Source organism: Urocitellus parryii, chromosome 6, assembly GCF_045843805.1.
Source record: "Urocitellus parryii isolate mUroPar1 chromosome 6, mUroPar1.hap1, whole genome shotgun sequence".
Classification (NCBI taxonomy): Eukaryota; Metazoa; Chordata; class Mammalia; order Rodentia; family Sciuridae; genus Urocitellus; species Urocitellus parryii.
Genome location: NC_135536.1, coordinates 72,405,945 through 72,421,946, shown reverse-complemented (window position 1 = coordinate 72,421,946; position 16,002 = coordinate 72,405,945).

The window sequence follows — 16,002 nt, the reverse complement described above, 5'->3', positions numbered from 1 at the left end:
TAAAAAAAATCAATAAATAGGAAATCAAATTACAAAATGAATATTTTTATTTTGTTTGAAAGTGTAAATATAGCTTCTACTGAGGGTTCTCTAAATAATAAATGATATATGTATTTATGCTAATTAGCACTCTTCCAGCAGACAGTTGTCCAAACCTTTGCATGAAAGGAGGCGGGAAGGTTTGAGGCTGTGTCTAGATGGAATTTCTTGTGCTGGATTGGAGGTATGAGTGGAGATCCCAAAGCAAAGGGAAGCTCTGACCTTATATCTAGGTGCTATGCTCTGAATATTTATATCAAATTCATATGTTGAAATCTAATCCTCAATATGGTGGAAATAGGAGGTGAGGCTTTGGGGAGATGACTAGGTGTTATGGTTTAGATGTGGTGTCCCCTGAAAAACTCACATGTAAGACAATGCAAGAAGGTTTGGAGGAGAAATGATTGGGTTATAGCCTTAGCCTACTCAGTGAGTTAATCCTTGATGGGATTAACTGAAGTGGTAGGGTGTGGCTGGAGGAGGTGGGATTCAGGGCGTGGCATTGGTGTATATATTTATATCTGGAGAGTGGAGTCTCTCTGCTTCTTGATCACCATGATGTGAGCTGCTTTCCTTTGCCACGCAGTCTGCCATGATGTTCAGCCTCATCTTGAGCCTGGAGAAATGGAGCCAGCTTTCTGTGGACTAAGAGCTGTGAAACCATGAGCTCTCAAATACACTTTTCTTTCCTAAAATTGTTCTGGTCAGAATTTTTAGTCACAGAAGTGAAAAATCTGACTAAAATACTAAGTAGCAGGGGGCAGAACCTTTATTATGGAATTGCTGCCATTATATAGAAGAGGCCCCAGAACTCTGCTTCCCTTCTTCCATCATGTAAGGACACAACAAAAAGGGGCCATCTGTGAGGAACTGGGCCCTCACCAGACACTGAGTGGACTGGTGCCTTCATTTTGGAGTTTCCTGCCTCCAGACCATGATAAATAAATTTTTGTTGTGCATAAATCTGCCAGTTTATGGTATTTTGCTATTTGTAACCTGAATAGACTAAGAGTAAGCAAGGACCAACTGAGAAGGAAGGGTCTACTATATGGAAATTCATCTTTACTTATAGTCTATATTCAGAAAAGAGGAAAGAAAGAACAAGAGGGGAGAAAAAAGATGAGAGAACAAGGGACAACAGCAGGAAAATTGACAAAGCCTGGATGTACTTCCAATGGCAAAATGACTGAGGGAAGAGATTTTTATTTGGTTTAGATCTTTGAGCAGTGAAGGAGCAGAGAACTAACCTAGTGGGGTCGATGCTGATTTAAATGGTACTGGTTTATAACTGCTAACATTTGTGTATTTTTTCCAAGTCTATTTTAGAAAAAGGTTTATCTTTGGAAGACCTTAATTTTTATTATGGCTGGAACACTTTTGTTTGTGGCATTAACTCCATTTGTTTTGGTGTCATCAGAATATCAGCTTATGTTGAAGGAATGTATTATGTGTTCAAAATCATTAGTGCCACTGGTTTTGGAGACTGTACAATAGTTGAGTTTTAGTAGTCCTGAAATAAAGTGTACTCTCACAGCAACAGATTGAAACATGATGTTAAATAAAGGATCAAACAGAAACGTTAACTGATTTCTTTGAAAGATGAGATAAAGGTCAAAGCCCTTTAAATAAAGCCTCTTTTAAAAAAATAATTCCACACTATTCACCTCTTTCTTATTATCACAGTGATCTCTGATCAAGGGATAAAATAAAAAGTAATTCCTTTCAAACTACAGTCATGCAATGTTTAACAATGAGATAATTTGAGGGATGTGTCCTTAGGTGATTTCATTGATGTGTGCATCATAGAGTGTACTTCACAAGCCTAGAAGGTCTATGTCAATTGATGAGGCCTCTTTGTGCATCAAGAGATGCAGAGAACTGAGATGTATGAAGCCACTTCTGGTTTAACGTGGCATATTTTACAGAAAACTTTTTTCATAAGAAGAAGGACATTCTAAAATAACAATAAAAAGTATAATGTAGTAAATGCATACTCAGTAAGATAGTGCAAAATTTCATTATGCAGTTCATGGCTGCGGTATCTCTGCTTAATCATGCATTATCAACAAAAGTCATATGTGATCAAAATATTAGGCTTAAAGGATTAATCTTATATCTGTATATTATGTAATTTTTTCGAAAGGCATTTCAAATTCCAGCCTGACATAAAGATGCAATAAGAAGATAGCTCTATACATATATCAAATGTTTGAAGCTGGGTGCAGTGGTACATACTTGTAATCTCATCAAGTCAGAAGGCTGAGGCAGGAGGACCACAGTTTGAGGCCAATCTCAGCAACTTTTCAAGGCAATTTAGTGAGATCCTGTCTCAAAATAAAAAATATTTTTTTTAAAAAAAGGTTGGAAGTGTGGCTCACTGGTAAAGTGCCTCTGGGTTCAATTCCCACTACAAAAAAATCAAATCTTTCTGAAAGAATCATCTGTGAATCATGTATTCATATACAAAATAGCCCACAAATAATTTGGGGTATAGAGTTTTATATTGGAAGTTATTGTCTTTCAGCATTTTAAACGTATATCCAATTGTCTCCGACTTCCATCATTTCTGATGATAAGTCAACTGTCAGTTTTCTTATTGTTACTTTAAGGTAAATAGTCTTTCTCTCCCTCTGCTTTTAATATGTTATCTTTGTTTTGGATTTTTATAAGTTTAACTATTGTCTATTTTGATGAAGTTTTTTTGTTATTTATTCTGCTTGAATGTCACAGAGATTCTTTTTATTTTATTATTTGTTCTTTTTAGATATATATGACAGTAGAGTGTATTTTGATATATTATACATACATGCAGTACAACATATTCTACTTAGGATACCATTCTTGTGGTTGTACGTGATGTAGAGTTTCACTGGTCATGTATTCATATATAAATATAGGAAAGTTATGTACAATTCATTCTATTGTTTTTCCTATGCCCATCCTCCTACCCTCCCTTTCATTCCTCTATGTCTAATCTATTAAACTCTGGATTCCTGCATCTACTTTGAAAAATTCTCAGCTACTCTAGGTTCCAACATTGTTCTTTTTCTCCCTGTTTTACTTCTGGAATTCAAATTACAAATGAAGAGGACATTAGACCTTTTCACTAGGTCTAACAAATGTTTCTGAAGTACTTTTCTGTATTTTTCTCTTTTTTCCTCTGACTTCACTAACTGAGGACAATTTCTATTTATTTGTCTTTCTGTTTACTAATCTATCTTCTGTGTATATGTGCATTTGATTTGTTTTAGTTCTAAAATGTCCATTTAATCCCACCCATACACATTTAGTAGATTTCAATTCTCTGGTGAAATTTTTCATCTATTTTTCCATATTACTTTATGTTTTAAAAACAGAATAGTCATAATTGTTTTAAAGTTATTATCACTTAATGTTAATGTGTGGATTACCTATGGATCTATTTCTATGTGTTTTTTTTCCTTCCGACTTTTTGGCCTGATTATTCTGTCTGTTGGTATGCCTAACAATTTTTGACTGGATGCTGACATTATGCTTATCAAAAATTATAGTTGCTCTAGTTAATGTCATCTTCCTCTAGAAGATTATATTCTTTCTTCTGCCAGGCAGACAGAGATAAAGCCGTGTGGGGAGGGTAACTGAGCATGTTAATCTCATCACAGAATGATCTGATTTGAGACTGATTGCAGATTCTGCAAGATTTAGTCTCTGTTTTCTTCCTATTTCTAAACATAGTTCTTCAAACACTTCAACTAAAAGCCTGGTGTGTCCACCAAGGCCATTCCTGTATGTTGTTTTGAAGCCAGTCCTTTGTTTCCTTTTATTTGAAACTAATAAAAGCTCTGCTCCACTTTCAAGACTTTTTTGATTTACTTTTTTCACCTTCAACCTCATGAAGCTTCAGAATTTGCAAATGTATTACCAGAAGGGGTGGAAAAGAAATCTTAGATATAAAATGCTCCCATTTTGTCATTCCAATTCTGTGGGATCACCAAAAGCTTTACTGATTTCTTATTCCTCGATTTGTGCTTAAATACTTAGAAAAAGCCCAAAGCCCAGATGTCCAGCTTTTTGCCTATGCTCAGTAACTGCAAAAGACCCACAGGATAAAGCAACTTCACATTTGACGTATCCCCCGTCTATAGAATTTACTCCCATAGTCTTTGTTATTTCAGCAGCTCTCTAGTGCCTTTAAATATATGATTCAGGATGAAGAATTTTAAAAGTGCATAGGATTTAGGTGACATGTCAACAGTAGGTACTGCAATTATATTGTGATTTTTTTTCCTGCTTAATTACACTTAACCATCAATGATCATTATAAGCTTTCGTGTTTTAAAATATTTCTTATTTTTTCTTTATTAATGAGATAACACGATTTGAAAATTAAAGCTGAGCACAGAACTTCATAAAAAGCTCAAAATTAGAAGTGAACGTCTATGTCAAGGTCAGTGAAGTACCATCAAACTTGACACTGGGAATCCAAAAAAGCTTATCAGAGACTCTACCGAGTGATACTTTTTAAATTCTTGAATTTTAAAACAATATCCTCAAAATGTTTATTTATTTTAAAATTATCAATCTATTAAATATTCCTGATTTGAATTTGTTATTCTTCTGACCCTCTCTCCCCCGCCCCACCAACCCACAGGAAGTACTTTATGATTCTTTACGGACAATTCTTTCAATAGGTTTAGGGGATTTCAGGGTTGGTCAAGGAAAACCATATGATCATGAAGTAGCAGTAGTATGCAGGAGCTTTACTTCAATGAGCTTGCACATGGAGAAAGTCCCTGCCAACAGGAGATCATTCAGAGACTAGAGCTGGGGTTGGGAGTGGGAAGAAAAAGAGGATAAGGGAATTTCTCCCAGAGAGGAGAACCAGAGGGGGTTTTGTGGGTCTACCTGAAGTCTACTCAGAAGCCTGATGGGGGTCTCTGGGTCAGAGGGCTGCAAAGACAGCAGTTGCTTGAGGGGTTTTTTAGCTACAGAGTTGTATTATCCGTGGCTAAAGGGTATTGGGTGCAGTTTCAAAGTATGTGTAAAGCATGCAAGTTCCTAAAGCCTGAATATCTGCTTCTCTGAGCTGTATCTAAAACAACTGGATGTGTAAAAATTACAGTTTGGCACTGCTGAGTTTTTGAGCAAATTATTAGAACTATTAGTCAACTCAGCATGAAAGTAAAGGTCTTCCCTGGGCCTCTGTGTGGACACTCATCTTAACTTCACATGATGGCTTTTCAGTTTCTTAATTTTCCTTGAAGTTTTGCCCCTGCTTATTCTCAAAGCCATATGTATTCTATTGTATTCCTCTCTGTAATCTTGCTCCAGATGGGTCTGCAGATAAATATTGAATAATTTAATGTCTGATAATTTAAAATATTTCCTTTATGTCATGCTCTCATAAGCACAGCATAGTTAAATTGAATTACGTGACAAATCACAATGTGTTTATTATGTTGTTTGGCTCTGGTCATTTCTTTTTTTACTTCTAAATCCATATTATTTCAGTTATACCTTCTCACACTTGCAGATTGCAGTCATGAAAAATAAATGACAGGAACTGAAGGGATCTGTAAGAGTTATAGTAGTTGCTGTGTTAAGATGATTAAATTACAGATGATTTTATTCCTTTTACGCAGAGTTCTCCCAAGATTTTTAATAACCAAAGCAATGCAATTATAGAGTTTTAGAATGTTAAATTCAGACATGCAGATAAGTGGCACAATGAAGTGGACGGTCTTTTTGTTAAAATAAGTCTCATTTGAAAGGATTTTGTGTTACATACTTTTCCTCTCCTCATTTTAAAGTTTTCCTAGCAATAGTAACAATAAATAAAATGACCTCATTGCAAAATATTATATGTTTTACAGTGTTCAAAATAAAAACTGGGGAAGGGAATTTTTCAAACTCCAGATGTGCTCTAAAGAAATGAAGATGACAAATATTTGTATTTAAATTACAGTCTTTCCTTAAAAGTCATGAGGGCATTAAATATGCTGTATCTTAGTTTCTAATTTTAGGACCACATTCTAAAAGAAGGCATATTTCTAGATAGTAATGACTGGAAAAAAATATTAAGGGGGAAAGTTACCATTTGACTATTACATGTTATTTGCTTGCTGTCTTTAATTTCAAATCCTATGAAAGAGAATCGGCACATGATTTACACAATCTTATTTCTCTAGGGTCTTGCCTGCATTGCCTTTCTATTTAATTTGATAACAAACTTTTTGCAAGAAGTAGAAATAAAGCTAACTAAAAACACATCTGAAACAGAAGCTGGAGAAGAAAGAAAAAAGTCAGGCCTTGGTAAAAGTTTGAGAATAGAAAAGAGTAAAATCAGTTGCTTCTTCAAAAACCTCTTATGTGGGTTACATTTCATTGAAATACATTTATTTTAAATTAGTATTGTCATTTTAAAATATTTTGAAAATATAATGCAAAACTCCACCTTAAACACCAACCTTCCTCATATCAGACTCACTCCTGTTTGGATTTGCATTGGCATTTATATATAATAGAAGCTTATTCTGAAAGCTGTGTTTCATTTTCCCCCACCATGTACCTCAGTAAAGGTAGGTATACACACATGTGAATCTGTGGGAGCTATTTTCATTAGATTCTATTCTTGTACACATTATTTCATTCACACATTATATCTAACTACCCAATTTTTTAAAAAAACTGTATGCATTTTTTACATCTGTTAAACAAAAAACATACTAATTAAAAACAAGTGTGATTGTGATCTGAAGGATTTATTTAGGAAATTATGGTCCCTATACTACAACAGTATTGGGGAGGGGCGGTTAGGAGGGATGAGGAAACCTGGTATTTGACTTTATTTGATGTAAACTTTTTTGAAAAAGGCCAAAAATTCTCTATAGATATAGTGAGCTATGGATATAGATATGTGTATTTCTACCTTTAGTAGACAAATGTAAGAGCCAAAGATCATCTGTGTAGATTACAGAAATCTCCCCCATCTCCTACATTCAAAGGAAATAGCTGAGCAAGAGCCTGAAAACCAAGCACTTAGAACCACAGAGGTCTAGAAATCTGTGAGTGATCAGTCAAGGCAAATCTATTATGCAAACACTGGGGCTTTAGAGAGCATCATCCAGAAACATAGGAAAAGAAAATTCCATGTTTGGGATACTCCTAAGGATATTTATTCTGCATCTGCGTCTCCATCTCTGGACCATCTGGGCTGGCGGAAATGTCTCATCTTTCTCTAGGAAGAGTATGCACTTGTGCTGTGCTAAAATGCTGCAGAAATCTCTTACTCTCTGACAAGGCAGCAGACACTCTTCTCAGAACATCCCTCACCTCTAATGCTAGCTGCCAGGTCAACCATTAAAGTTAAACCTTTGCAGAACCTATCAAGATCCTATATGACAAAGAATTGTAAGAATTCATTGATCTGTACTTGAAAATAGAGTTTGATCAAGCCACATAGAATATAAAACTGCCCGTGCAAGAAATCATTGGCTTGGTAGCACCTGCTCAGGACATGGTATTTAACACCCTAAGAAAGGAATGTAGAGGATGGAGCAAATGTGCTACTGGGGTAACTCCTGGAAACAAGGAAAAGGAGTGGTAAGCACATGAGAAATGAAAATGCTTGAGTTAGCCCACTAGTGGGTAGGGAAAGGTAAAGGAAGGAATGAAGAGGTGGAATGGAGTGGGAATGCTGGGATGGATACATAAGGCCAAAGACCAACCAGAGAATTATGCTCCACGTTCACTCTTGGCCACTCACTGCAAGTTCCTTTTATATTTCTGTATGTCTCTATTATGGGACTCTAAATGCATTTCTTTGATAATTGTGAGCTATCACATGAAACAACAGCATGGATCCCTTTTTTGTCCTTTTACCTCAGTGAAATGTGGACCCTAAACCAAAAAGTAAATGTCTGCACTTTTAATTCAGTGGAATCATTCTTGGATCCTCTAGAGGGAATGCTCCTTCTTTAGATAAAATATTTTATGGGTAGATGCTTCCATGGAGTTTTGAGAAACATCACCTCCTTTCCTTCAGTATCTGAAATAAATAAACAGTATTAGGTTTTGAGTGACAGCACAGCACCTCAACTTTATAAAAGTGTGTGTTGACAGCTAGGAAGCTTGGACCTCCATAGATAATTATCAGCTAGCTGCTCTGGGTGAAGGATACATGAAAATACAATCACTTCCCATCAGAATCAATCCAATGCCATTTTTTTAAAAACTGGGAAGCATTTTTTAAACTGGAAGATCCCTATATTTACAGCTAAGTGCCAAGTTTTCTAGAGGTGGTGATGTGTGGTAATTTAATGGAGTTATTCAGTGTTATAGTTTGGATCTAGAATTTTACCCAAAGGCCCATGTGTTAGAAGCTTGGTCCACATTTTGTAGCAATACTGGAAAGTGGTAAAACCTTTAAGAGATGGGGCCTGGTGGAAGGAAGTAGGTCACTGAGGGCGTGTTCTTGAAGGAGATTTTGGAATCCCAGCCCCTTCCTTGCTGCCATGAGGTGAACAGCTTTGCTCCATTATATACACCTGCCATGAGGCACTGCCTCACCACAAGTCCAAAAGCAACAGAGCCAACCAACCATGAACTGAAACTTCTGAAACTATGGGCCAAAATAAACCTTTCCTCCTTATAAGTTTTTCTTTTAATCTCATGTATTCTGTCACAGTGACAGAAAGCCGAACCAACACAATGTTGACTATGGCATAAAAGAAAAAGTGAAACAAATCAAGCAGAAATTCAGGCTATTTATTTTGTGCTAAAAAGTTTCGCTTTCTCTGACAGAATGTAATTAACCTGCCACTGGGTATTGGGCAAGGTCCCTTTCAGTGAGGTATGATTTATCCAAAATTTGTCCCCTACAGACTGCATCTCAGAAAAGGAATAAATCCTATACAGAGCTATACAGAGTGCTTAGACATCTCTTAACTGAGACTTTGTTGGGGTAAGTCTAATCAGATAACAGACGTGATCTTTGAGGGAAAGAGAACTTGGCTCCCTCAGCCACTGTTCCTGGTACACCTGAGGAATAATTGGAGGCATTTATTACTGGTTTGCATAATGGTGACATCTATGAAGCTGAATAAAGCTAAATGGAGTTCAATGATGAGGAGCAGTCCATTCTGGGTCCTGCAATGCAGAATATATTGCTAGTGACCAATTGAGGGGATGCAGACTAGCCTGTCCCATTCTTGCACAGGATCTATAAAATGAATTTTCTAAGACTCTGAAGCAAATGTAAAATACCCATACTGAGTATGAAGCTGTCTGCACACAGCCTGCTCTGTTGGAGTGCAGGAGTTATCTGGGAGATCCATGTATTTACAGCTAAGTGCCAAGTTTTCCAGGGCATCTCCTAGTGCCTTTGTGAGAGGGACATAACAAATTTAATGCCAATACCAGGGCTGGACCCATATGGAAGGACAGAAGAGCTAGAGCAGGTTTAGGGACAGAACATATGTGGAAATCATCCAGAACATCAGAAAAGAAGGAAAGACAGTCACCCAAAAGACTTCAGCCAAGAGATTGCAGGAAGATGACAGTTTAATTATGTGTATGGTCTAGGGCTTTTTATTTAGTCCCTGTTGCAAATTTCTCCAAGTCTAGAAACTCAAAAATTGAGAATGGTCAGAAAATACATTTCAAAATTGCTCAAAGAAAATCCCCAGGGCCTCTCATTTTGTATGCAAAGCTGGTTCCAATATAGGGAGCAAAAGGTCTCTTTGCTGGATCTGGGTTCCTTTGGGCTGATGGAGACCTAAGCCTGACGTATAATCCTCCTCATCCATACCAAGAAAATCACTGATGCTTAAAGCAGAGGGTGCATCCCAAACACTCCCCAGCCTTAACTCCAGAGCCCAAGAAGATGTTTGGATTCTTGGCCTATACTGGCTCTACTTTTTCCTGGACTTGGTGTAGCTGCACAACCATGGTTGTTGAACTTGCTGATAATTTTTATAATCAGGAGTGAAATCCAACCAGAATAACCATGGTAAGCCTGTTTGCCTAAGCAAACCCCCAAGGTCAGGAAGCAAGGTAGGGGCAAGGACGAGCACTGGAGCCCTCTCCTGTTTTGCTTTAGGAGGTACTAATAGGATAGATATTAAAAGAGTGGATACAATAAGTAATATTCTCTCTCTTCTGCTTTCAGAAATGTTTAATGAGGACAAGTATCTTCCCTGCCTACTTCATCATTGATAAAAAATGAAACTCTATTGCAACAGGCAAATTTGTCCAACAGTGACCCAGATATTAACACAGCAGGGACTAGGTGATCAGCTCTTTTCTGAGTCTCCCTTCACTGTTCCTCATCCCAGTTCCAGGAGGGGCTGCAACTTTCCACATACCCTAACATCTCCAGGTGCTCAGTAGCTGTCTTCCATAGACAACTTCCTAAACATCTGCCTGTAAAGCCAAATGCCTGACAAAATACTCTTGTTTGTTTCTACTTATGATGTCAATCTCTTGTCCATAATAAGAATTGTGGAAATAAGACCACCCACATGAAAACACACAGGGGCTTCTTTTTCAGAGCTTGCTATAGCAAGGAAGTTACCTACCATTTGGCAAAGATGCAAAGGGAGGCAAGGAAAATGAAAAAACTTTGTATTTTTTTTAAGGCAAGTTTTAGTATGCCCCAATTGGAGGCCATTGGAAGGGGAAGCTGAGGGCAGGCTCATTAGAAACCAGGCACCACATGTAATTGCTTTGGGGAGCATAGTTCGCTTATTCTGATTGGTTGGTCCTGAATTACAAACTGGGGCAAAAATTAGGGAAGCTAATTAACAAACTCTGGCCATTCTGAGGAAATTGCTGAGGATCTTGTTGTTAGTTTCCAGACTCATTGTTGCAAAAGTTGTTAATCTTGTTCTATTGTCAGACATGGCATGGCCATAGGTCTGTTTATAAATTCAGTCTCATTTAATAAAAAGTAGTGGTGGCTAGGAGATCCTAGGGCTACAAATCATTGCAGATCTGTAAATGTCCAGCAATATGTGGCTCTAGAACCCTTCTTTAGGGAAGATGCAATGTCGGAAGAACCTGCTAATTTCACTCACGAAAGCCTGTTCTTTAACCAGCAATTGTTACCCCGAGATATTATTTGCCCCACAGAGGATGCTTGGCAATGTCTATAGAAGTTTTCTGGTGGTCATAACCAAGGCAAGGCTGGAGGTGCTATTGGCATCTAATGGGTAGATAAGGTTGCTGCTAAATATCCTCAAATGCACAGGACTGCCCCACACATTTGGCCCCAAATGTAGGCAGTGCCAAACTTCAACCCTTACTGTGTGGTGCAGCAACATTTTTTTTTTACTCTTTTTGTTTAAAGATCTGATAAAATAATCAATAATAATGGGCAATTCTCCTGGGAATATATCCTAAGGATACAAAAAAAAACATATGAAGATATGTTACATTTTATTTATAAATCAGAAAAATTGGCAATCACATAAATAACCAATAATAGAGAATGATTTTTCTTTCTTTCTTTTTTTTGGTACTGAGAAATGAATCCAGGGAAGCTTTATTTCTGAGCTATATCCCCATTATTTTTGAGACAGGGTCTTTGCTGAGGGTCTTGCAAAGTCTCTGAAGCTAACTTTGAACTTGTGATCCTTCTGCTTCAGCCTCCCAAGTCACTGGGATTATAGGCTTATGACACCATGCCTGACTAGTAATGAATTTTGATCTTTCCACCTAGTAGAATTTTTTGTCCCCTTAAAAATGATTGCACTGAAGAATATTTGGTGACACACACAAAAAAAGGCAATCGCAATATCACTATAGTCTAAAGGTGGTGTCTCCCCCAAATTCATATGTTCACACTTAATCACCAAAATGAGAGTGTTTAGAAGGTAGGGCCTTTGGGAGGTGATTAGCTGATGAGGGCTCTGCCCTCATAATGGGATTAGTGTCTTGATGATATGAAGGAGACCCTGTAGTTCCTCTCACAATCTGAGGATGCAGTGGGAAGGAGCCATCTATAAACCAGAAAGCAAGCCCTCACCAAACAGTAGGTCTGTTGTTGCATTCTCATTTGAGACTTCCCAGTCTCTGGAACTATAATAAATAATAAATAAATTTATAAATAAATAAATAAATTTCTATTGTTTAAAAGCCAGTCTATGGTAGTTTGTTAACACAGCCTGGACAGACTAAGACAAATATTAAATGATCATATTAACTAGACAATTGAATATACTCATACTGCTCAGGGCTGTAGAATTGACTTTTAGTCTTACACGATTGCCCCATACCTGGATCCCACCACTCTAGGATCCTCATATTTCCTGGGGTCTTTTTCAATTTCAAGTCCTCCCAGAAGACTTACTGGGAATGGAATAGACTAGAGCATTAAATGAAATTGTCCTGTTCCAATTAATAACAGCTAACCTCTTAAAAAAATGTATGTTAATCTCCCAAAAGCTATTAGCCTCTAGTCTGATTCCTTGGGTGTTCTATCTATCTATCTCATTGTTCTTCTCATGCAAGGTTAAGGCGCCAGGCCTATCTGCTTGAGCAAGCCAAATACGTCAGTCAAGTGTATTGCTCCTGACTTCAGGGAGGGATAAAAAGAATTTCTGTGAAGCCTCATTTGCTCTGGTACCAATGACTCTTCACTAAATAATCTGCCTCCTTAATAGAAACAGGTTATTTATACTTTTTCTTATGGATAAAGATTCTCTAGTAATCTCTTTGATAATAGTTACCCATCTTTCACCTAGAAGCCAGGAGAAGTTTTAGGCAAAATAAATTTCATTTCTCCATCACTATGTCTGTGTAATTATTTGATCCATTCCTTTGATGACCATAATCCTACCTGGCCCAGTCTTCCCCCATAGATACTGTGTGTTGTTGTAAATTTAAATCTATGATTAGTCTCTGTCTATGGCCCCTCTGGCCATGGAAGGCAAAGTGAGTTCTGGCTATCTCATAGGGCTAGAACTGTCCCGATTCCTAAAGAGAAGTAGTTTTACAGAAAGTGAAATTATATTTCCTTCTGTGCAAAGTAATTCTACATGTTAACAGAAGCAACACACCAAGGAATCCATTGGAAAAGAGTGGGAAATCAACTAGCAGCTTTGAAATAATTGTTGAGTAGTAATTTCTATTTTTTGACCTTAATTAAGCCAAGTATTCAGTGTCTCTCATACTCAAAGCCTCTGAGCTCGGGCTCCAGTGTGGCTCATCCAGACCATGTTTCCATTTGACGGCAGAGGAGATTTCCATTTTCCTTTAGTCCCTTCAGTGAATCATAATGTTGTAGATCTCTCTGTCCAGGTTTAGGCAATGGATGGTGTTAACATGGATCTCTATAAAGTTTTGTTTATTGTCAGTGTTTTTAATTGGGCCATTCTATTGGCTATGTTATAATTTCAATTTAGAAAAAGTATATGTCTATTTCTCTGCCTCAACAAATGTTTAATTGTTGTTTCTCTTTAGTTGGAAATTTTTTTTCAGTAAGCCTTCTGCTCTTTCTCCTTGTCAAGTAAGTGAGGTGATTGTAATTTTAATTTAAGCTCAAGGCTCTTTTTTGTGTATTCAAGTTTTTTCACGCTGCACACAGTGGCACATGCCTGTAATCCCAGCAGTTCAGAAGGCTGAGGCAGGAGAATCACAAGTTCAAAGCTAGCCTCAGCAATTTAATGAGGCCCTAAGCAACTCGCTGAGATCCTGTCTCTAAATAAAATATTTTAAAAGGGGTGGGGATGTGGCTCAATTGTTAAGACCCCCTGGATGCAATCCCTGATACCAAAAAAAAGTATTTTTGTATGTCCTATTATCCATAATGCTCGTTTATTTTTTTCCCACTACATGCAACAGACTGAGGATCCTGTCCTGATGACATCTTCCTAATAACCTGGATAAATGAGTATGAAGAGAAGTCATATTAGAGCCCAAGCCAACTAAGTATGGACGACCCCACAGTCCTGAATGTGAGGACTAAAGGGCACGGGGTTCATTCTCTGTCACTTTGAGGATTCCTGAAGCTCAGGCAGAAATCCACACAGGGCTCAGTGGCAGTAAAAAGAGCAGAAGCTCAACCTTGATGTTTCTTTGGACACAATTGAGGAAGAGATGCTTCAGCAGTGGTAAGAAAGATGTTCAACTTTTCAGAGTGCGGCTTGATACAAGTTCAGAGAACCCGTTTCTAAAGTGGGTACGGTGTCCTGTACCCTTAAGAGGGAAGATGTCTGAGTTCCAATCCTAGAGTTGAAAAAGAAGAACTGATTAGTCCTTTGGACAGAAAATGCTTTGTAAAGACTTCTGGAAATTATCTGAGGAAGGGTGGATGCCAAGGAAGAAAGGAAGGCATTGAGACCACTAATGAGGCAGGGTCTCCAACAATGTAACTCCAACAGTAGAACATTGGCAGAATTATAGTTTCATATAAATTGTACATGTACCATAAATATAAGTTGTTCTGCAAAGGGACAAGTATAGTCTTTCAATAGAAAATACAGGTTATAGAGCTACAACTAAAGTAACTGAGAGCACATACTTCAATTTAAAATGTCAAGGTAACTGTAAGAAAGACTATATAAAATGGCATAATAAAACTAAGGATAAATAGGCATGTCCAGAGAAACAAAATAAAACTAAAGGACAAATACAAACTAACAAGGGCATAAGAAGTGAAGTCTACATTCGTAAGCACTAAGATGTTAAAGAATATACGACTGAAGTGGGCAATTAAAATATAATCACTCCAGCTAAAAGCACAAGCTAAACATGCAAGTTCGGATGCTGGGCTTGTCTTAACAGCCTGTCACTTCATTCCCCACCCTACCTAATCCATCCCACTCCACACACTCACCTTCTCATCCCGACAAGAGCAAATGGGTTCCTTTGAAAGAGTCATTTATTGAAGCTCTCAGAATTCCTATTTCAGGATTTGTCCAAGGCAGGCTTTCACTGTGTGGCCTCCCAGGGCTCAGGCCCAAGGGGGGGCCTCCAGGCACATTGTCAACTTTCAGGCAGAAACGGTTCCCACCTGACCCTGTCCTATCTGCCTTTTCTTCCTGACCCGAAAGCACATACAAAACCGTGGCCCACTTCCATCTCAAGCAGTATGTTGCCATAGATACAGGTTTTGTCTTGTTAGTTTCATTTTTTAAGCTCTGTTGTTATTTTATTAAAATAATTTCCAATCAATTGAATCATGTGAATCTGGGCTCTTCTTTTCTCATGCCTGGGGGACATCCTACCTGGTAATTCACAAAGGCGATACTTTGAGGAGCATTGTATGTTCTCCTAGAAGCAGCCACTTAAAGGGTAGATGTAATATCTAAAAAGAAATCAATTGTCTTTTTTTTGATACTGTGTGTCTCTTTTAAGGACTAGCCTTATAAAGTAGTCCTTAATGTCACTTTCTAGGGCTTTCCTCCTGCAGCCCATCTGGTGAGCATAAGAAGGACAGTACCTGCAACTCACAATGTATAGGATTGTGGCTTTATTTGGCCACACACCTTGGCGGTTGCATCCTCATACTGTCAAACATAGCTCCTTTTACTATCAAAAATGCCCATAGTTCTGCCCAGAGACCAATGCTAGAGCTAGACAGGTCGTAAATGATCAATCTCTGAATTTGGGGGTCAAGGTTGAATATATTTGTTCTCTCACAGCTTTGATGATATGTTTCCACATCCTCTTACCATCAAATTTTGGTGATAGAAAGTCCAGGGCCAGGTGATTTTTATTGTTTGATGGTAATTTTTCTCTCCCTCTATCTTGCTTTTAGATTTTTTTAAAATTTTTATTTATTTATTTTTTAATTTCACATTGTGATCCAACATATGGGAAGTTTGTTTTTTATGATGTCGAGGCCTTTGTGATCTGTTCGATAGGAAGTGTAGTATCATTCATCTCTGGGAAAATATACTTTATTGTTTTTTGATATTGAAATTTCCATTATGGAGATAAAAGTCTTCCTAGAAAGTTCCTCTAGGTATTTTCTCTAAGAAA